Source organism: Rattus norvegicus, chromosome 2 (genome assembly GCF_036323735.1).
Source record: "Rattus norvegicus strain BN/NHsdMcwi chromosome 2, GRCr8, whole genome shotgun sequence".
Classification (NCBI taxonomy): Eukaryota; Metazoa; Chordata; class Mammalia; order Rodentia; family Muridae; genus Rattus; species Rattus norvegicus.
Window position 1 is genome coordinate 181882861 of NC_086020.1, and position 21585 is coordinate 181904445.

At 43.0% G+C, this 21585-nt stretch overlaps 1 pseudogene; it reads right to left on the bottom strand.

The window, feature by feature from the left end:
- Positions 1–1170: 1170 nt before the first annotated feature.
- On the bottom strand, positions 1171–21571 carry Cks1l-ps1 (CDC28 protein kinase regulatory subunit 1-like, pseudogene 1; annotated as a pseudogene).
- Positions 21572–21585: the final 14 nt, after the last annotated feature.

Consider the following 21585-nt stretch of genomic DNA (forward strand, 5'->3'; position numbering starts at 1 on the left):
CTTATGCACCTTCAGCTCATCCTGTCCACTGGCCTGTTCAGGCAATGACACATAGCCCCACCAAAGAACATCAAAATCCACTCTAATCTCTTTTTTTTCACGCCTTACTTCTCCATAAGATCCCCAAACCCATTTGGTTCTCCCATACCTCTCCACCTGGCCCCTGACACAGACCACCACCTCTTGTCTGACATGACAGTAGGGACCAACAGGTCCCTACACTACCTTTGCTTTTCCTGCAGCATTTGATCAGGGTCTTGGGCAGCTGAAGGTCTTAGGACGCCCCCCAGCGCTTTGGGCATGTAGTGCTGTGTACTGTCCAGTCCTCTTGGTTCACCACGTCCTCTTGCCTTTCTTGCCTCCTGTTTCCTGCTCCTAGCCCACTAAGTTTCAACACATTGAACTTGTATAGTTCCCTCCAATTGCTGGCTTTTCTTTCCCATGCCTGACCTGTTATCCTAACAACGTTACTAAACCTAATCTCCGAGCCTAAGTGGTCATTTCTTCACACATGCAAGCTTATTTCTTCTTTAGACCTTCATTACTTTATTGGTGACTCTTCTCTGATATATGTAACCATCTCTCTGCTCACTCTGTCTAAAAATGTGGATATGTCAAGCTCGGTCATCTGAATCCAATTCCCAAGACTCACATAGTAGAAGGAGAGCACTGATTCCTGCAAGCTGCTCTCTAACCTCGACACCATCTCAGTTTAAATGGGTACACATACACACAATTAAAAATTTCTTAAAAGTGTATTTGTTATTGATCCCAATCTTTTAAAATCCTTTGTACTTGCTCTTGTTACATGCAATTTAATTCAATATTCCTGATCCATAAAAAAACATTTTCTAGGGGGTTAGAGAGATGGGTCAGTGGTTAAGAGTAGGTATGCTGAGAAGACCTGAGTTTGATTCCCAGTACCCACATGGTGTCTTACAACTGCATATAAGTACAACTCCAGGGAGGTGCCACTCTTGTGGACTCCATGGACACCTACATTCAAAACACACTGGAGTACAATAAATATAAAAAAATAGTTTTTGGTTTTGTTTGTTTTTTTGTGTACACCAGGCTGACCTTTAATTTTTGGTCCTCCTGCCTCTCTGCCATGACTTTTTTCTTTCTTTCTTTCTTCCTTCCTTCCTTTCTTTCTTTCTTTTTTTCTTTCTTTCTTTCTTTTTTTTTGGTTCTTTTTTTCGGAGCTGGGGACTGAACCCAGGGCCTTGCGCTTCCTAGGCAAGCGCTCTACCACTGAGCTAAATCCCCAACCCCTACTTTCTTTCTTTCTTTCTTTCTTTCTTTCTTTCTTTCTTTCTTCCTTCCTTTCTTTCTTCCTTTCTTTCTTCCTTTCTTTCTTCCTTCCTTCCTTCCTTTCTTTCTTTTTCTTTCCTTCTTTCTTTCCTTCTTTCTTTCTTTCTTCCTTTCTCTCTCTCTTTCGTTCTTTCTTATTTTTTAAAAATTTATTTTAGATTATAAAAACTTCCTTTAATCAAGGCTTATAACATGGAAGAGATTTATCAGATAAAATGGAAAGTTTCTAATACATTGAAACATAAATCCATAAGTCATCATAAACAATACCCAATAGTAAAAACCACAACAGCAAATTCACACCATCCCTGTAACAGCCATGATCTGATTTCACATGCTTCTGACAGATGGCAAAATGGCCTGCTGGATACCTAGTTCACTGGGGCTTTGAGGTTACACTCATCTGACAGGGCTGTGGCATTGGTGGCTCAACTCCAGAAGCAAAGCAGGTACCAGCACATTCAAACAGTGTCTCCCTTACATATCAAAGTGAGAAGTAAGAAAGCAACACGGTCACGCTATCAGAAAGATGGTGGGGAGTAAGGACAGCGGTATAAAGCTCGAGGCTGAAAGGTGGCTCACTGGCTTTGTTTCTTTGGTTTCTTGGGTGGAGGCTGCTGGAGCAGTAAGATGTGAGGTTCTGGTTCATGGATCATATAATGAACCCATCCCTGACTCTGTGGATCACCAAGATTTCTCCATTAATTTTCAGGTTAAAGGAGTTTTAGGGCTTGGCTATGTCCTTGAGCAACATGACATGCCAGTACAAACTCCTCACTGTATTTGTCTGAATAGTTTATTTGTTTGTGCAGCATGACTGCTCTGCCTGAAGGTGCACAGCTGGCCTCCAGACATCTCCCAGCAGGATGCCCTTTGCTGCTTTTATTAAAGCCAGAACGAATTCTGTTCAAAGACCTGATGACACAGATCCAATGAAGATTCTTGTGGTTGATGAAGGCATAGTTGAAAGAACTGGAGAAAATAGACCATGAAAGTGGAACTGGGCACGGTGGCACACAGCTTTCTTCACAGCTTTTAGGAGACAGAGGCAGAACTCTGTGAGTTCAAGGCCATCCTAGTCTACCTAGCAAATTCCAGGGCAGTCAGGGCTATATATGGAACAACCCTATTAAAACACAAAACAAAACAAAAAGCCTGAAAAAAATCATTCACTTAGGTTGTTTCGCAAATAAAGAGGAAAAAGAGTGCTAAGTACATATTGTTTGTGTGTTTACAAATAAATAAAGGAATGTACTGAAAATCATTATAAGTGTGACATGTCAGAAAGCTAATACAGCAAATACTAGTAAATGTACAAGCTTTTAAGGTATTAGCTCTCTGAACCCCTTTGACCTCTGACTCTCTGTCACACTTGACTGAAGGGGACATTTAAAGGCAAACTATGGATGACAACTCCATTGTTGACCAGGACTTGGTTCCTCTTAGAATGAAGAATGACGTCTTTCCTGTTTGGAACACTCTAAAGCTTTTGACATCTACTTCTGCCCACGTCTCCAGCCCCACTTTCTGCTTTCATCAGGGCAGCTTCATCTTGTTATTAATATTGATCCTTTTATGTTGTCCATAACCCTTCCCACAGCCCAAGTGATTTGTAAAGCACAGGCTTATTTGGATTCACAGTTCTAGTCCAAGACCTTGGCAGCCACGTACAATAATGGTTTTCTTTCTAGCAGATTCCTGAGGTATTGCATGCCACCCCATATCGAGAGACAGAGTATGCACACAAGGATGTTCACTCATGCATCAATGTACATGAATGTGTATATGTGTGAGCACACGCGTTCATGCTGGTTTTGTGTGTCAGCTTAACACAGGCTGGATTAATTAGGGAGGGATGAGCCTCAGTGAAAGAATGCCTCCATGAGACCCAGCTGTAAGGCATTTTCTCAACTAGTGATCCAGGTGGGAGGACCCAGCCCCTTGTGGGTGGTGCCATGCCTAGACTGGTAGTCCTTGGTTCTATAAGTAAGCAGGCTGAGCAAGCCATGATGAACAAGTCAGTAAGCAGCATCCCTCCATGGCCTCTGCTTCAGCTTCTGCCTTCAGGTTTCATCTCTGCTTGAGTTCCTATCCTGACTTCCTTCAGTGATGGATCATGACCTAGAAGTGTAAGCCAAATAAATTATTTCCTCCCGAACTTGCTTTTTGGTCATGTTGTTTCAGTGTAACAATAGAAACCCTAACTAGAATACCCCTTGTGATGGTTTAAATGGGAATGATTTTTATAAATCTATGTATTTAGACACTTCATCCCCAATTCATGGCGCTGTATAGGGAGGTTGTGGAACTTTTGGGATGAGGAATTTTGCTGAGGAAAGTTTATCATCAGGGGCCGGCTTGGACAGTTTATTAAGTCACTTTAGTTTCACTTTGATCTCTCCACTGTGCTGATACAGTGAGATCACAGAGCTTTTTGCTTCAGCTGCCTACTGGCATGCTATCTCCACCATTCTGACGCTCTGGAACTGTAAGCCAACATGAAACATTTTTTTTAATCTTTATTAACTTGAGTATTTCTTATTTACATTTCGATTGTTATTGCCCTTCCCGGTTTCCAGGCCAACATCCCCCAACCCCTCTCCCTCCCCTTCTATATGGGCTTCCCCTCCCCATCCTCCCCCCATTACCAACCTCCCCCCAGCAATCATGTTCACCGGAGGTTTAGACTTGGCAGGACCAAGGGCTTCCCCTTCCACTGGTGATCTTACTAGGCTATTCATTGCTACCTATGAGGTTGGAGCCCAGGGTCAGTCCATGTATAGTCTTTGGTTAGTGGCTTAGTTTCTGGACACTCTGGTTGGTTGGATTGTTCATATGGGGTCTCAAGCCCCTTCAAGTCCTTCTAGTCCTTTCTCTGATTCCTTCAATGGGAGTCTCGTTCTCAGTTCAGTGGTTTGCTGCTGGCATTCGCCTATGTATTTGCTGTATTCTGGTTGTGTCTCTCAGGAGAGATCTACATCTGGTTCCTGTCGGCCTGCACTTCTTTGCTTCATCCATCTTGTCTAATTGGGTGGCTGTATATGTATGGGCCACATGTGGGCCAGGCTCTGAATGGGTGTTCCTTCTGCCTCTGTTCTAAACTTTGCCTCTCTATTCCCTTCCAAGGGTATTCTTGTTCCCCTTTTAAAGAAGGAGTGAAGCATTCGCATTTTGGTCATTTTTCTTGAGTTTCATGTGTTCTGTGCATCTAGGGTAATTCAAGCATTTGGGCTAATAGCCACTTATCAATAAGTTCATACCATGTGTGTTTTTCTGTGATTGGGTTACCTCACTCAGGATGATATTTTCCAGTTCCATCCATTTGCCTATGAATTTCATAAAGTCATTGTTTTTGTTAGCTGAGTAATATTCCATTGTGTAAGATGTACCACATTTTCTGTATCCATTCCTCTGTTGAAGGGCATCTGGTTTCTTTCCAGCTTCTGGCTATTATAAATAAGGCTGCTATGAACATAGTGGAGCATGTGTCTTTGTTGTATGTTAGAGCATCTTTTGGGTATATGCCCAAGAGAGGTATAGCTGGGTCCTCAGGTAGTTCAATCTCCAATTTTCTGAGGAACCTCGAGACTGATTTCCAGAATGGTTGTACCAGTCTGCAATCCCACCAACAATGGAGGAGTGTTCCTCTTTCCCCACATCCTCGCCAGCATCTGCTGTCACCTGAGTTTTTGATCTTAGCCATTCTCATTGGTCTGAAGTGAAATCTGAGGGTTGTTTTGGTTTGCATTTCCCTTATGACTAAGGATGTTGAACATTTCTTTGGGTGCTTTTTGGTCATTCCATATTCCTCAGCTGAAAATATTTTGTTTAGCTCTGTACCCCATTTTTAATAGGGTGATTTGGCTCTCAGGAGTCTAACTTCTTGAGTTCTTTGTATATTTTGGATATTAGCCCTCTATCAGATGTCGTATTGGTAAAGATCTTTTCCCAATCTGTTGGTTGCTGTTTTGTCCTAATGACAGTGTCCTTTGCCTTACAGAAGCTTTGCAGTTTTATGAGTTCCCATTTGTCGATTGTTGATCTTAGAGCATGAGCCATTGGCGTTTTGTTCAGGAAATTTTCCCCAGTGCCCATGTGTTCAAGACTCTTCCCCCACATTTAAACTTTTAAAATGCATGATTTGCAATTATTTCCCCCTATTTTATGAGGTTGCCTTTCACTCCAGTTTCTCCTCCTCTTCTTCCTCCTCCTCTTCCTTCTCTTCTCTTTTGGCCACAGGATATGTTTTACTATGTTCACAATGAAATTTAAGGCTCAAGTCCATTGGAGATGACAGGGTAGGAATTCTCTAGTCTACAATTTTAGGATATTTCATTCCACTTTCCTCGCCCAGTGGTTGGCAGGGTCTTCTTCTGTACCTCTTTTCTCTTCAACTTGACTTAATTAAAACTGACAGTTTTCCCCATGCTTGTCTGCAATTTTATTAAAAGGCTCTGTGGAGTCCTGCTCTGCACCTAGGCTCCTAGTACTCTACTCTTACCACAGCACGAGAATTTTGTTGCTGTTGTTTTTGTTGTTTTGATATATTGTAGATTACGTTGGGCTTGAATTTGTGGTCCATCTCCCTCATTCTCCCTAGTGCTAGGATGAGAAGTTTACCACCATGCCTAGCCAAATAGGGTTCTTTGATGCACAAAAGTGTTTACTATTGAAGGAGTCTAATATAATTAATATTTTTATTTTATGCTTTTGATGTCATCACATCCAAGAAACCATCACACCAAGTTCAAGCAAAGATATATATAGTCATGGTTAAGATGCAGACAGTGATGGTGGGACTTCTCTCTAGAATGAAGTTGAGAAGAAGAATGCCCCATTATGTTAGGAAGGTACATGAAGGAGAAAAGGCAGCAGTTGTGCACAGCAGTGAACTCTATAAACTTCAACACCACCTTGTCAACCTGCCAAGTAGGATACCCTCGCCAGAACAAGAGAGACCAATCTGAAAGGCCTTAGCATCTGTATGATCAAAAACTCAAATAAGTAGAGCAACAAAACCCCCAAATGTATAGAATATAAAAACATGAACATATGAAGAAAAAAGAACGAAATAAAGATACTATAAATTAAATCATTAGGCAAATAGATAAAGGCTCTTGAACTGAGTGTTTCACCACCAGTTCATGACCTAGCCCCAGTGATAAGGAAAAGACTTTTACTTCACCACTGAGCTCAGGAAGACCAGAGTGACTTATTGTACCTGCCCACCTCACAAAGACCTTATTGAACTGTCTAGTAACTTGGGGAGAGAGATAATGGTAGGAACACATCTGAGAAGTAACTATGGTAATGCATACTTTGATTCTGACCCTTCTTAATGTTATAAGCCTCTCCCTATAACCATGAAGGGCATTCCTAGATGGCCAGTCAAGGAGGAATGTTGGGAGGGAGAGGCAAGTCTGCACTAGCTGGGAACAGCTATCTGAATGACCTCAGTGTCCTGGGAACAGGACAGCGGGGGTGGGGGGTGGGGGGAGGGGGGAAGAAACCTGTGCCTCCTCCTCAGCTGGGAATGAAACCAAAGATGAGCAATGTCTCTGTTCCAGAGTCACTGCCTGCTGTAGCGTCAGCGCTGTTATGACACATCACCTAGAAGTCACCATGCTTTCTTTGTAGGAATGCAGAAAAACAAACAGAAAGGAATGTTGCAAGTTCACGAACAGATTAATGCTCAGCTGAGGAAGAGTCCCAGTGTGAACTGTGGGAGTCTGTAAGGTGGTCAGTGCTCGCTCCCCCCTCACTCCTTCTCATTAACATGCTGCCGTTGCAGGATATTTGATCACACTGTGAAACCCGAGATTGTGTTATTTACTGGGAAAAAATGTTATTAGTTGTGCTGTGGCTTAACCTTAGCACACACCTCTAATCTAAGAGGTTTCTGCTTGAATATTGTAAACAGGATTAAATAAAGTCAATCATAGGTCAAGAGGCAGAGCAAGCAACCAGCTGAAAGGATGTGAACGTAGAATTATTAAGAAAAAAAAAACATAGAGAGTAAATGGACAAGTTCTGAGTCCCCTCTTCCTTCCTTAACTGGAGAACAGACATAAAATAGACACAATTTAATTACAAGTTTTTATTTATGTTTAATTTTTATTATTTTAAATTTTATGTATAGTGGTATTTTCCTTGCATGTATGTCTGCACATTATATGAATGTATGCCTGTGCATTATGTGTATGCCTAGCTGCACATTATATGCATATATGTCTGCACATTATGTTCATGTAGCTAGCACCTACACATACTAGAAGAGGGTATCCAATCCCCTAGAACTGGCGTTACAGATGGTTGTGAATCATCCTATGAGGGCTCTGGGAATCAAATCCAGTCCTCAGGAAGAGCGCATCTCCTCAGTCCCCTGACTGGTTGTTTTTAAATCTCCTGTTCCCTTTATTTTAATCTTAAAGATTTCTACAAAATATAAAAGTGTAATATGGTTCACAGACTCTGTTGTGTGTTTCCTGTTGATATTAATGGTGATAATGGTCATAGCTAATAACTTACTGATCATACATAGTACCTTTGAGGAATTTTCTATACGTTTTCCGTTACTCTTCTTAAAAATCCTAAAAACTCTACCACTAATATCTACTTATAAATAGGGAAACAGAGGCACCAGAATTAGGACTTTCCCGAAGTTTCACAGCAAAATAAGATACCAATGTGGTCAAGTTCATCTGATTCAGGTTAACCTGACTTTAACCAATAATCTCTTCTTCCTTTTTCTCTGCTCTCTGCAATCCCACATTTTCTACTGTGTTACCTTGTTTTTGTCCTTTAAGAGCCCTTTTTCTAACCCATCAGACAGCGATGCCTCTGCCATAAATTCTCTCAGTGTGACAGTTTGTGGAACACATCAGAGCTCACTGACATGCTGTTTTGGTCCTTTCAGAACTCTTGAGTCTAGATGAAGCCTGAGATACTGCATTTCTGTCAACTGTGAGGCAGTTGTAAATGCTATGCTGTCTATCTATGAACCCCATTTGGAGAAGCCAGGATCTAATGTTAATCCTCAGAGTCACTGGAGAAAAACCAAGCCTACCATTTTGGGCCAAATTCAAAGTAAGCTATATTAAATATTGACCAAGAGATAGACTTTGGTCAGAACTGTTCCCAGGAATTTCCAGGCTCAAAATGGTCCTGAGCTATGTGTTACAGGGTATGTAAGGACAAACCTATAGGCCATCTTACTTTCCCATGAGGCTTTGTTATTTTCGAAGAACTACAAGTTCCAGCATTCCAGGAAGTTACCTAATTCTTGGGCAGGTAGAGCTTACGAGTTATTTTTGGGCATTACACTAGTGGATACTTGCATATACTTTTACCAAGTGTATTTTTAAAAATACAGGTAATAATTATCTCTGAAGACCCCTCTTTTTCTCTTGAAGTTTCTGTGCCTTACAATTTTTCCTTAATAAACGTTTTTCTTTCTCTCAATCTCTTGCTGTCTCTGTCTTTCTTTCCTCTGTCTCTGTCCTCTCTCTCTCTCTCTTTCTCTCTCTCTCTCTCTCTCTCTCTCTCTCTCTCTCTCTCTCTCTCTCTGTGTGTGTGTGTGTGTGTGTGTTGGAGGGCCATGCCATACATGCACATGTGAAGGCCCGAGTTCAGTGTTGGGCCTCTTCCTTTATTGTTCACTTTACTTTTGAGGCTGAAACTGGGGCTCTCTGATTGGATAGGCCAGCAAGCCACTAGCTGCCAGAATCCTGTCTCTACCTCCAGGTGTTGTATTGCAGATCAGGCTACCAGGCCCAGCATTTTAGATGGGTACTGAGGATCCAGGCACAGCAAGCACTTTAATCACTGGGCCATCTTCCGAACCCTTCCTTATTTTTACAGTCAAACTTTCAATGTCTGTGCTGCCTCCCCACTCAGCATCTGAAAATTACTGTGGTACAGCCCTTAATGGTTTCTGTGTCATGATCTCCAAACACTTAGTACATAATCACTGAATCTATTATATGAGTTACTTTTCTTGTTGCTGTGACAAAATACAAGGTAAAAGTAACTCAATGGAGGAAGGCTTTGTTTTGGCTCCAAGTTTAAGGCTACCATCCTCTGTAGTGAGGTAAGTATAGTGGTAGAAGCACAAGGCAGTAGGTCATAAAGTGTTCATAGTTAGCCTAGGGAATGGTGCCACCCACAGTCAGTGTAAGCCTTTCCACCCTGATTAACTAAATCTAGGAACACCCTCATACAGTGCCCAGAGTTTTGTTTCCTAGGTGATTCTACATCCTATGCAGTCGACAATCAAGATTAACAATCATACCTCCTAACTACCTGCTTCTCCCTCCCATCTTTGTCTCCCCATCATTCTTACTGCCTAACTCTTACACATCTTTCAGTCTCAAGGAAGCCTCTTATAATTCCTGGAAATTCCTCACCACTACACTCAGGTTTGTACTCCAGCAGAAACCACAGTCCCTTGGCCACATGTTTCACCTTAAACATCTTGGTTTTGTTGTTGTTGTTCCTATGTTTGTTTTTTAGTCTGTCTTCCCTCCTACATTGACTTCTGCAAGAGAAACTTTGTATCTTTATTTTGTATCCATGTGTTTCTATTGCTCTAGGCATATAGCTGGCTCTCAGCCTGTGAATACATGTACCTCCCAAACTTGAGGTCCTCAGATTTCTCAGTGTACACAGGACAATTGGTTCCAAGACCCCTAGTGCAAAATCCAAGAATGTTCAAAATGGTATAGTACAGTATTTGCATGTCACCTATGCATGTCCCTTTATAGTTTTTAGGTTGGCTCTAAATTACTCAAAATATATACAATATAAAGGTTATGGAAACAGCAGTTTCACTGTGTTATTTAAAGACTAGCAACCTATACATGTTCAACCCTGATTTAAGTTTTTAAATTTTTCTTGTATATTTCCCATCTGTAGTTAGCTGAATCTGCACCTGCAAAAACTCATGGATTCAGAGGGTCAACTTTATTATTGTTAGCTTACAAGCAATTCTACTAGGTTCCTCCCAGGATTTATGTCATTATCTGCCTCATTGCCTGCCATCACAGCCAGGAGTGCCAGATGTGGGCTGCAAATAAAAGGACTGCCCAGGACTCACACTTTCTCTCTATTTCTCTGTCTCTCTGTCTCTCTCTCTCCTCCCCATTTTCGTCCTCCTCTGTGTACCCCCTCCTCTTCTTTGCCCTCATGGCTCTGTCCCCATCTGTCTGCCTGTCTACATGTCCACTCATCTTCCTTTACCCCTTGCCTAGGTCCTCACTCCTCCCCCTTCTTCTCTCTGCCCTCATGGTTCACTCATCTGCCTCTACCCTTTCCCAGGTCCTCACCCCTTTCTCTTCCCTCAGTATGCTCCCATTATACCAGATCTGTTCTATGGCATAATTTTTCAGGGACATACCTTCCCATGGACCCACAAGGTACCTCCTTGCCAGATTATATTTCATAACAGTTATCCCTACTTTGAAGATTAAAAAAAAGGAAGTTAGGTGAGTTTTCTAAGTTATAAAGCTTTAATTCCCTAAACTCAAATGCCAAAGTTTTAATTTTTTATTTTGCCATAGGTGCTCCACTGAGTACTAGTAAGAATAAAATAATTTGTTGTGTGTTAGGTCAAGGTGATGGACAGATGTTTCACAATGAGAAGCCATTTTTTCCTATCTCAGGCTAGTATAGCCACTGCTGCCTTTAGGAGCTGAGGAAGCCAAGAAGTCCGAACAACTTTTAAAATTTGCCCAGCATTAGCTTATTTACTTCCTAGAATATAGCATATATTGTTAAGGAGAGAAAGGGAAGTGAGGAAAGAGGGAGAGGGGTGGAGGGAAGGAGAGAGGGAGGGAGACGGACAGCACTCAGACTGAGACAGGATACAGTCTACAGGGAAGAATCCATAATTCAGTCTTGCTCTCCTCAGATGTAACCATTGAACAGTGAGCCAAGACATCACTGTAGTCCCTGAATTTCCACTTTCCACCAGTCACCAAGGGATCTTCCAGCATTGAGGGAATGAAGTTGTGCACAGGTGAGGACAAGGGTCAGGAACCAAAGAACCTAGGGAACTCTTTGGTACTTCAAAGGAACATAAATGCCTTCTGGCCAGCATCCTATCTACTCCTATATCAGTCCTTACTTGGTGTGTCATCCTTGGGCTCCACTCACCTCCTTTCTTTAGTGCAAGGAATGCATCACCTTGTCTGTGCATTCCCTTGAGCTCTTAGCTTAGTATCTGTACTCAACTGTCAGCCATGTCAATAGATATATGGCTGAACCCGTCATCCTGCCCAATCCCAAGCCAGGAAACGTGTGCCAGAAGCTAGACTTTCCATGGGAAGTGGTTCTATATGAAGTGACACCACTCTGATTGGATTTAAGGCTCACTCCATAAGATGGAACCTGTGCCTGATACTGCTAAAGTGGTCAAGAACCTAAAATTGGACAAGCCATGGGTCTAGACCGGTGGTTCTCAACCTTTGGAATGAAGCAACCCTTTATTACAGTTCCTCATGGTGTGGTGACCCACAATCATAAAATTACTTTGTAACTGTAATTTTGCTCCTGTTATGGATCACAATTCAATATCTGATATGCAAGGTATCTGATATGTGACCCCTAAAGGGGACAGGTTGAGAAGCACTGGTCTCGAGGAAAACTAAATACTATTGTCCTACTAAAAGAACATGGCAGTAAGATGGCTCCTAACAGTATTCTGTTATCCTCATAGATCAGTGCCCCCCTCAGCATCATCAGAGAAGCTTCTTCCTGCAGCAGATGGGAACAAACACAGTCCCAAAAAGGCAATGTGCAGAGACTGAGACACTTTGGAGCACTTAGTCCTGAATGAAATGTCTTCATCAAACCCCTCTCCTCAGGGCTCAGCAAGTTATACAGAGTAGGAGGAAAGACTGCAAGAGCTAGAGGGGATGACTTCAGGGAAGCAGTCCTCTCTGCACAATAGAGTTGATTACATATGAACTCACAGAGAACTGTGGCTGCATGCCCAGGGCCTGTACAGGTTCAAGCAGGAGTCCCTGCACTGAGAGGGAAGAAATAAACCAGGAAGCTATTTATAAATGATACCACATGCAAAGAAAAAATTAGTTTCCTACAATGGAGTCTCACTGGGTATACTAACCAAGTAGTATACCCAGGGTAGGCCCTATGCCCAGGAGTAACTGGCCAGCACAAAACAAACTGTATAGATAGTTTTGTAGGCAAATTGTCTCATACTACTTTGTTTGGGCTTTTTTTTCCCGTCCTATAGGTCTTTTGCAATATATTTGGTTCAAATTTTTGTGGTTTGCTTGGTGCATTTTGGGTTTGTTTTGGGGGGCTTTTGGTATTTGTGCTTGTTTTCTAGGAGAGTGCATGGAATTGGGTAAGAAGGTAGCAGGATCTGGGAGGTGTTGGGGTGTGAGGAGTGTGGTCAGGATATATTGTATGAAAAAAGTCCTTAATATAAGAACAATTTGAGTTCAGTGTGTTATTTTTTCTCCATCTTTGTTAAATTGGGTATTTCTTATTTACATTTCAATTTTTATTACCTTTCCCAGTTTCTAGGCCAATATCCCCCAACCCCTCTCCCTCCCCTTCTCTATGGTTATTCCCCTCCCCATCCTCCCCCCATTACCACCCTCCCCCCAACAATCATGTTCACTGGGGGTTCAGTCTTGGCAGGACCAAGGGCTTCCCCTTCCACTGGTGCTCTTACTAGGCTATTCATTGCTACCTATGAGGTCAGAGTCCAGGGTCAGTCCATGTATAGTCTTTAGGTAGTGGCTTAGTCCCTGGAAGCTCTAGTTGCTTGGCATTGTTGTTCATATGGGGTCTCGAGCCCCTTCAAGCTCTTCCAGTCCTTTCTCTGATTCCTTCAACGGAGGTCCTATTCTCAGTTCAGTGGTTTGCTGCTGGCATTCACCTATGTATTTGCTGTATTCTGGCTGTGTCTCTCAGGAGACATCTACATCCGGTTCCTGTCGGCCTGCACTTCTTTGCTTCATCCATCTTGTCTAATTGGGTGGCTGTATATGTATGAGCCACATGTGGGGCAGGCTCTGAATGGGTGTTCCTTCAGCCTCTGTTCTAAACTTTGCCTCCCTATTCCCTGCCAAGGGTATTCTTGTTCTCCTTTTAAAGAAGGAGTGAAGCATTCGCATTTCAGTGTGTTATTTTTTAAAGAAAAAATTTTAAAAAGAGGACATGAATGAGAGGGTTTAGGGATGGATCTGGGAGAAGTTAGAGAGAAGACAGGGAGTGTTATGATCAAGTTACACTGTATGCATGTATAAAATTCTCAAATGTATTAAAAAATAAAGACATATAAAATACATCAGAATTTTACTATAATTACAACACTAATCAACCTAAAATGATTTTTCTTATGCTGGGATTGAATCCAGGGTCCTAAGCGTGTTAAGAATGAATTCTACTGCTGAACCATTCCTTAAAATACCTGTTGAGATAACTTTGTAAAAAAAAAATTCCATTATGAACTATAAAAATCATTCAGTATGGGGGTGGGTTAAAAAATCATTCAGTGTCTCAAACAAACAAACAAAACCAAAAACCCCAAACAAAACGAAATAAAACCTAAAATGGTTTGTGAACTTTTAGCAGAAGAGACAGAATTACTCCTTGGTTCTTGTATAATGTGACCAAGACACCCCTGAGCAGTTCCCCCACTGACTACCAACCACTCCAGTCTTCAGTAGCTAGGTTCTTAATCGTCAGAGAATCTATGCTCAAAAGAGTGAGAATGAATTTACTCATCAATAAAACTGGTTGAATTCTTTGGCAAAACAGAGTTTTGACATATCTGAAACCAAATAACAGTTCAATCTATGTTCACCTTTTTTAAAAGGCACCTGGAGAATACTCCATTCTTTTCCCCCACTACTCTGAGAAAATTTTATGTAGCACAAGGCAGGGTACATACCTATGTCGGTATCAGTCTGTGTTCAGCCAAGTAGGCCATTTTACCAGCTCTTTATTGGGTCTTCGGAATACAAACACTTCTCTGTTTGAGCCACTCAAAGATTACTCAAACTCCACTGAAGAGCTATTCACTCCGTGGCCACCAGAGGGTCCCACAGCATTAACTAGAAGGCAAGGGCATATTCTTTCCCAATATCCCAAGAGCCTATGATCTTCCCACAAAACCCAGTTTCCAGTTAAAAGAAGGAACTGGAAACTCAGCCCTGAGGGTCTTTCTTTTGAGGAGTCAGATTACGCTTTACAAGAGGTTTGTCCCCCGCCACCCCCCGCCATTCCACCCGCTCCCGTACAATTTTCTGACTCTGTTGCCTGCCATTGGATCTCCTTTCCCTATCTGACCTGTCTGGTGGGACCTCCCTGGGCCAGGTCTGTGGGAGAGTATGCATTTAGACCTGTTGCCAAGGGATGTCCTACGGTGAACTGGTACCCAAGGGGGACTTCCCTTCTCTGAGGAGTAGGGGTAACTGGGGAGTGGGGGTGGGGGTGGGATTGGGAAGAAATGAGGGAGGGGGGCTGCGGCCTGGATGTAGTCAATAAATAAATAATTTAATTAAAAAATAATAAATAATTTAAAGAATCAGAAAATTTGGAAACATAAATAAATAAATAAAAACCACAAAACAAAAATACAAAACAGAACAAAACAAAAACAACCCAAACAACAATAAAAGCAAGATGTTTGGATCACTGGAGCTCCAGGAAGTCAGATTTCTAAGTCTGAACCATCGCCAGACACATTACAACTTCACTAATTAACAAAGAATAGCCTCACGTCAAGTTACGTGATTCCCTCCAACGCCGGTCTCTCCCTCAACCCGCCCAGTTTCTTCCAGCAGTGCTGTTTAACTAAAGGAAAACTTCTACACTGGCCGTTGACAGCCATGCAGTGTCCCGACAGACGTTCTTCTCCAATTGCCAAGCACCGGGATTTGGACAAAGATGGAAAGCAGGGGTGGAAAGATGGATCAGTTGTTAAGAGCACAGGTTATTCTTCCAGAGGACCTGCCACAGGGTGGTTCACACCCCTCTGTGACTCCAGTCCCTGGGATCCAAAGCCCTTTTCTGGCCTCTGTAGGCACTACATGCATGAAGTGCAGAGGTATATCTGTATAAATAAAAAATAATTTTAAGTTTTTAAGAAGAATGACAATATTTAGGAAAATATGTTTAAACAGCCAAAATATTTTAAAAGATTTCTCAGAAGACTTAAAAGGCTGGCTCCTCCTTCAGGGTGGCTGCACATAAATCTCCTGATCTCTATCATGACCTCTTTTTCCTCCTCATCATCACCAAACCCCTCCAGGGTAGGAATATGAAATTCAAGTCACAGGTGAAGAAAAAGATGTAGCAGAGACTCACCCATGGCACAATGACATCACACCACAGAGGTGGCTTCAATGCCCATCTGCCTGGCCATCTCCTATGCTCCGCCCGTTAGTAGAACCCGTATCTAACTTGAGTGTAGCACTTATTAAGTGCTGGTAACTCTGCTAAGCATTTACATGTATATTCTTATTTATATTCATAAAATCCCTATGAGATAGGTGTCTGCTGTCAAGCTTCTTTTGGGAGGAGAAAACTGGGCCTCGGGAGGCTGGGTAACATATTCAAGATCTCATAGATAATGAACAGCAGAGAAAATATGCTTCACTCCTATATTTGTCTCTATATTTAATCTGCGGAGCCTGCCCTGGTTGGTAGCTGGTTATTTTGTTTCCTCTGTTTTTCTCTTGCCTGCAAAGTATTTTAACAGCTCCTTGTAAACACTGCCTTTGCCAGCTCATCTCAAGTCACCCCTCCCCTTAGTGTGCTTCAGACACAGTGGTAGTTTTCAGTTCTGCTATCAGACTAACATTCACCCCACCTCGATTCCCTCCCTTCCCCCTGACCACAACCCTAGTGCCTCTTCCTCCTTTAAATCTGGATTTCAATGTCCCCAAACTCAGGGCAGCCTTCTCTGACCTTCTATTTAAAACAGGTCCTGTCTATTCTTCTTATAGAATCTTACTTTTTCCCATTAGGGCACTCATTGCAACTCACAAATTTAAGTTTTAATCTTAATTTTCATTTCGTTTTTCCTCTTCACTAGAAAAGGCTCATGTCTTAGTTGGGGTCAGTATCACTATGATAAAACACTGTGAACAAAAGCAGTTTGGGGAGGAAGGAGTTTATTTGGCTTATACATCTCCAGCATCATTCATCACTGAAGGACATTAGAGCAGGAACCTGGTGGCAGGAGCTGATGCAGAGGCCATGAAGGAGTGCTGCTTACTGGCTTGCTCCACGTGGCTTGCTCAGCCTGCTCTCTTATAGCATCAAGGACCATCAGCCCAGGGAGGGCACTATCCACATTAGCCATCCCCCAACAATCACCAATTAAGAAAATTCCCTATAGGCTTGCGTCCAGCCTGATTTTATGGAGACATTGTCTTAGTTGAGATTCCCTCCTCTCAGAAAGACACTGGTTTCTGTCAAGTTGACATAAAAGTATCGAACACAGCTATGGGTCAGAGATTTTCTGTTTTGGTCATTGGTATATTTCCAGTAGCCAAGTCACTGTGGGAATTGATAAATCGCCCAGTAAATATTTGATAGAGTATAATCATTTGAATTCTCATCTTTCCTACACATGGAAGTGGTGATTTTCAGCCCTGATCTAAGAGGATTTCTGGGGAACTGGGAATAGGGCTCGGGAGTCAATAGAAATTGTTGCTCTTTCAGAGAACAGCAGTTTTTCCCCAGCACCCACATTAAGTAGCTCACAGTCCCTGCGACTCCAGTTCCAGGGCATCCAACATCCTTTTCTGGCCTGTGCAGAGACCTATACACATATGACATACACTCACAATGGCATACATACACATTAAATGTAAATATTGCTTAAAGGGGAGGAATTCTGTAGGAAAAACAACAATAAAACACAAGTCTTTCCAATGCTGCCACTTTAAGACAGAGATAAGTTAGTTATGCAGCTTTGGCTGAGTGAATCTTTCACTCACCTTCAGTAGTGACAGTCCAACCTGGTTTTTCTAAAGCTACTTCTCATGCAAAGTAGAAGATCACACAGAAGGCGTGGGACCTGCTGAAACCAAGTAGAACAATGTCATTGGTTCATTTGGCGGCTCAGTTCCTTCCTGCACCTGAGAAGATGAATAAATCCACCCCCATTTACCCACAATGAAATGGCTGACTGGCTGTGGGGCTGTGCCTAGATAGAGCCTTAGGGTTACGGAGAGCTGCTCACTTCCTGTTTACATTCTTCAGTGGCTTCTTATTACCTTAGACACAAGTTCCCACTTCCTAAACAGGTTTCAACAAAGACACAGGTGTTGGGTGTCAGGACTTGGAGCTTAGGGACTTTGCTCTTTCTCCATACCACTGGGGACATTCCTGAGTCCACACCAACATCTGACTTTTTCTCCTAGCTACACCACCACCCCAAAGGGCCTGTTTGCTACTGGTTCTTTAAGGTCCACATAAGCAAATTCACAAAAAAAGATGCACTTCCTTGTAGGAATCTGTATAAAGCAAGCACGTGAGAAAAGATGTTTGTTCAAAATTGGTCCTTTTATGCATTATGTGATTTATTGCTTATGACACTATAACAGTTAGAAACAACTTAAATATTCAGCTCTCACTATTTTGACTACATTAGTATAGTCATATTTATTTAAATCAGTTTCCCTTCCTTTCTTTTTTCTTGACCAGATCAGTGTAACTGAAGAGCCTTGCAGGACTGCTATGACTCCTCCAAGAGCATTGAAAGTGACCAATAAAGTTTCTTCAGCTCTAGTTTACACTTCTACAGACAAAGACACAGTGTAACTTCCGGGAACTATAAACACTTCCCCCCATCAGTACCTAGGACAGATTGGTCAATGACCTTGTGCTGCTTCTCCAAATACAAGCACTCAAAGGAATATCACTTTATTCACTCAGGTTATGTCATAGCAAATAAACCCCCTAATTTTTGGGTCTTTTCTACAAATCCCTACCCCACCCCCATACCAACTTGCCCAGTGATGGTCAACAAGTAATTTTCTTCCTTATATTGATTTGGGGACCAAAGCTCTTCCCAGCTGTGGCTCTTCCACTGGAGGAGCCTTTGAGTCCTGGCAAACAGTAAAAAGAAACATGGGGAAATCACCTTTTGTTGCCTGAGTCTGGAAACGATCCTCTTCACCGGCAAGCCCATTCCATGGATGAGTGACTAGTCACATAGTCCCAATCGGTACTGGGACTGTGAAAGAGGTGCTAGAAACATAATCCCCGATTGAGTGGCCACTTTCCAGAAACGGTTCTACCCTATGGAGGAGAAATGAGAAGCACTGCTATGCCTCTTGGAGAAGGAGGAAGAATCTCAAGTGTGGCACTGCCAGTAAAGCAACTCTCCTGCTCGTAGCATTCTGCACACTGGAAGGTGCCTGCCTGGTGGACAACTTGTAAGTTTCTTCCTCTTTATTCCTGGGACCACACTTCATCCAGCCCCTGTTCCTCCAGTGCCTGCTCTCTCTGTATTAGGACCAATCTGCCCTAGATACTGATGGGGTGAAGTGTTCATAGGTCCTGGAAGTTACTGTTTTCTTTGTGTGTATTACCCTGCTCTGACCCATGCAGAAAGTTGTACAGCCTACAGAGCTGGTCTCTGCTCCAGTCAACTGTTAGTAGGGAAGTAGGGTTGATTTCACTTTGTCCATGTGGTTAACAAGGCATAGCCATTTCCTGCAGGAAGAACTTGGTTGGCTGCAGTCATTTTTTCTGGAGAGGAAGGTTTTGGTTTTGATTTGTTTTTTGACAGCCTCACTTTATAGCCCAGGCTGACCTCAAATGCACAACCCTTTTGTCTCCCAAGTGCTAGAATTACAAGCATACCTCATCACACCCAGCCTCAACACTGGAAGCTTCATGGGGAGTCAGTGGGAAAGCACTTGCTGTAGTGTCTATCCTTTATGTGCCCTTAGCGTCTTTTTAAGACTGAGCCCACTAGGGCTCCAGATTCCTACAGTTCTGCTAGCAGATTGAAGAAAATAGTCACTAAAGGGATGAAAAGTGAACATGATGTTCTTGATAAAGAGCGACACAGAAAAAAGCAAAAGTGGGCTGAGATGTTGCTCTATAGTAGAGGGCTTACCTAGCATGAGAAGCTCTGGATTCAATCCCATTTAATCCTGGCACCTCAAAAACAGTGAGGGACGAGAAGAGGATGAATACTGTGGAACAACAACAACAAAAAAAACCCCACCAATTTAAAAAAATCTATTTAATCATAGGACTAGAAAGAAATATATGAAAATGTTTATTCTTTGGTCCATGCATTTATAAACAATTATTTATTGTTTTAGTTGCTATGCTTTCCAAACCCCTCCACAAAGGGAATATGAAGTTTGGGTCAACAGGGGTTCCGAGAGTAAAGGTACTGCTATGCAACCCTGAGGACCTGAGTTCAATCTCCAAATCCCACAGGAATGGACTGACTCCTAAAAACCATTCTTACAGTGCCACGCATGTGCTCTGGCACACATACACATGGAGGCACATGCACGCGCCCAGACACGCAATAATTTTTAAAAAGGCACTCAGATACAATGAGCACCTATATACCTTTCTAAAAGGTTACAATAGTTTTGTAGATTAAAGAATTACAGTGATTATTTGTTGAGTTCTTATCGAATGTTGCTTCCTCCGTGAATCAGATTGTTGCCCCACTACCGGGCCTTAGAAGCCCTCCGTCCAACATTCTTGTACTGCTCAGCAATCACAGGGAATTGTTTACTATATCTTCAGAAATCTTGGAGGTTTTTGAAAGAAGACACTGATTCCCCATCTCTGAATCCCCCGGCTCTAGCACATACTAAACATTCTAAGGCTCATGCCCCAGTGAAGAAAGCCAGTGAGTAGGGATATTCTAAATTCAATTGCATTTCCCCTGAGATTTTCTCCACAGCTGCGATGATCCGGGGAGGCCTGAGGAAAATTTGGAAGAATTGCTTTTGAAGGGCCAGAACTGAGGTTTCAGAGACCCTGGAGAAAAGAGAGCTGATCCAAGTTGGGTTTTCCTGACCGCTGCCAAGACTGTCACGTGGTAGTGTGTGGAGAATTCCCTAGTTTTGTTTATCCCTTTGGAATCTCTCATCCTTTCCCGGACTTCCCCGGAACAGGGGAAACCCCAGTACTAGGGACTGGGCTGTGTCACCAATAGCTGATAGTAGTATGCATTTAACCCCAAACCACAAATAAAGTATCGAGGAAGGGTGTGATTGTCAGGGGACACTAAAGTTGTCACTAAATATCTTCTAGAAATTTCTTCTAAAGAGCTTTTTAGGGCCAAGTAGAGTCAAGAAGGAGGCTCTGAAACAGATTTTAGCAATATTTGCCACAACTGAAACTCAACTATAGACCAAGCAAAACCACAAGCTGTACCAGGAAAGGTGAACCCTGTTACAAAGATGCCCCTGAAGCTGACAAATGCACCCGCCCTGCTCCTCACCACCCAGTGGTGGTAAGGCTAGGCAGGAGCTCAGGGGCCTTAGCTTCTGGACTCAACACAGGAGACCCCAGGATCAGATCCTAGAGCAAACTAGGTGGCCAAGCTGAGACCTGTTCAGCGCGTTCCTTCTGCTCATCCAAGAAATAATTCCTAACCCTGTAGGTTCCCGCAGAGGCGCTTGGCTCTGGTTCTGGGCCAGTGTACCCCGCAGGACCGCTGGATTCTTATTTCTACACTCACCCACTTTCTAAAACCAAACCCGAGAGGAAGGGCGAGGCGCTGTATGAGAATGCCCTGAAATATCCGAGACTAGAGCATTCCTCCGTAGGGACGTTTACAATAGGGCTGTCCCTGGAGACCGGCAAAGTTACTATGTCAGCAGAGTGAGTGGGAAGGGTGTGTGTGTGTGTGTGTGTGTGTGTGTGTGTGTGTGTGTGTGTGTGTGTGTGTGTTTTGGAGAGAGAAGGGAGAGGAAGAGACAGAGAGATTGAAAGATTGGAGGGGGAGGGAGAGAGGAAGGAAGGAAGGAAGGGAGGACAGGAGGGAGGGAGGGAGGGAGGGAGGGAGGGAGGAAGGGAGAGAGAGAGAGAGAGAGAGAGAGAGAGAGAGAGAGAGAGAGAGAGAGAGAGAGAGAGAGCTGGGGCGGGGTGGGGTGGGGTGGGGGGCAGGAAGGGATGGGTGGGGAGGGCCGCTGCCTGCCCTCCAGGCTCCTCCCACTCCGGAGCGCCTCCGCCCTCGGTACCCGCCCCGCGTACAAAGACGCGCGATCTTCGGCGCCAGCCCCATCGCTGTGTGCCCAG